This window comes from Lolium perenne, chromosome 2 (genome assembly GCF_019359855.2).
Source record: "Lolium perenne isolate Kyuss_39 chromosome 2, Kyuss_2.0, whole genome shotgun sequence".
NCBI lineage: Eukaryota > Viridiplantae > Streptophyta > Magnoliopsida > Poales > Poaceae > Lolium > Lolium perenne.
Window position 1 is genome coordinate 79,701,631 of NC_067245.2, and position 2,315 is coordinate 79,703,945.

Here is a 2,315-nt window from a genome sequence, read left to right on the forward strand (position 1 = left end):
TTCCAGTACTCGTTTTTTAGTCTTTTAGTGTCTTTTTCTATCTTTTTTTGGGCAAGTATGATGGTCACACTCATGTTTATCAGTCTTAATTTCCTTTACTTTCCAATCAATCTAGTTCTGGTTAGTGTTTTGTTTGGCAGCCTATCTATCTTTTTCAGTTGAACGAAAACCTTATGTCCTTAATTTTTATTATTCCTTTTTTCTGCAGCATATTCCTAAAATAAATGGAGAGATTCCTTCTGTTGACAAGCCTTCCCGGATCACCGCAGATTTCTTGATAGGTCATCAACCCTGCAGCTTTATAGCCACTTACATTACATTTCAAACTATAACCTAAACAATGTGAAGCTCATTCTTTGATCCTTTGTATTATTTTGCGTTTCAGTCATTTTGATTTTGGTATGATCTCTTAAATAGGTTGGTGTTGCACGACTTTTTTGAACTCAAGGTCAACGGAGATGGCAATTGTGAGGTATATTTGCAGTATTCATTATTTTGCTTTACTTTTTTCCTAGAATATAATGTTTTACTTCAGTGCAAGCCTACTCTATAAATTCAAGTCTGATAGGGGCATAAAGTTCATACACAAATTCAGTAGCACAGCTAAAAAAATGTCGAGTGGGAGTCTAAGATCCAGATAGATCTCTCAGCAGCAAGAATTATCATTTGCTTCCTTCCGACTCCCCATGGGATTTTAAGCCATGCATCCATCGATGATATGTTTCTTACACATGAATCTTAGAACAAACGACGCCACGGCTAATTGTCGCTACCATCTACGAATACATCATTAACACATTCCGATACAAACTATATGATTTCCTTTTCTTTTGATCTTAGTGTCCACTTTCCCGTGGGTTCACTGAGGAAGATAAGATGGGGTGAAACAGGTGTTGTTGGTCATCACTAGATCGACAACCATCCTTGGACTTTTGTTTTTTTGCTCCACGGGCTTCAGGGTTTGTACCTGGCAGCAAAGAAGTAAATATCATTATTAATTTATTATTTTTCACATTAATTTTCCTATCTACATAATAAGAACTAAAAAAATAGAGCCATTGTCTTTTTTTCTTCTTCCTCTTTATTTTTGGAAAATTGAGGACCAAATGCAATTGATCATTATTTCAGTCTTATCATTACTCGGTATGTGTGAATTGTTCTGTCTTTTCATTTCCGAATTTCTTCTCTTTTTTCTTTCATTTCTTAGTGTTGCTTTTTTATTATCCCAGTTTTCCTATTTCTTCATTGCTCAGTCTTCTTGCTCTCTTCATCATTCTTCAGTCTTATTTCACTATTTTTTGTATTTGTCCTATATCTCTTTCTTCATTCTTTAGTCTTCCTTCATTCTTTTTCCAGTCACTTGTTCTTCCGTTATTTAGTCTCTCATTTCCACCGTCTTTCTTCAGTTTTCACAACAGTCTTTATTTCACTTTTCTATCTTTTCATTCATCTTGTTTTCCCTCTATTTTTAGTTACTTTTACCTCTTTGGTTCACTTTAGTCTTTCATTTCACATTTCTTCATTTTTTTCACTCCGTTATAGTTTAGTTTTATTCCTCAGTATTCTCATTCTTCAGTCTCAATCTTTATTCTTTAGTACTCTTTCTACTTGTCTTAATTTCTTGTGTTATTTTTTTAGTTGTATCAGTTACTCGGTTCTTTACTTTTCACATCTGTCTTCATTTCACTTTTGGTCTCTTCATAATCTTGTTTTCTCTGCTTTTAGAGATCTATTTGGTTCAGTCCACAATTCCTATTTTTTTTGCTCAATTTGATCCACTTCAGTCTTATGTATCATATTTTCAGTAATGGGATATTAGGACTTTCCTTGCTAAAGTTTTATGAATTTCTTTCCTCGTAAAAATCGTATAAGTTGGACATGTATCTCCTAACCCAGTACAGTATTGAGTACTAGACTGTGATAAGGCAAGCCAGCAAGATTTCAGGAAATGCTGACCCTCTGGTATGTGTCCTATGCTCCCACTCTATGAAATATGAACACAAACTACACCTGTTTTGGTTGCTCCTCCACAAGTTGATAACAAAAAGCAGAATTAGTCTATCTTGTTCTTTTAACTTGACCTTGAGATAAATTGAGAACATATATATTATTTCTTGTTTTCTGCTGGTTATGAAGCGGTGAGGAGATGGATGTGCTCCCAAAGCAGCACACCTCCAACATCTCTGGCACCACGGATTCCATTGTGTAGCACATTCCGCTATGCCTTTCTGGTTTCAAATGCATTCTTGTATATCCAGTCTATTTTATCTGGCATATCATATATAGAATGACAAATGGGTTCCTTCCTTTTTCTG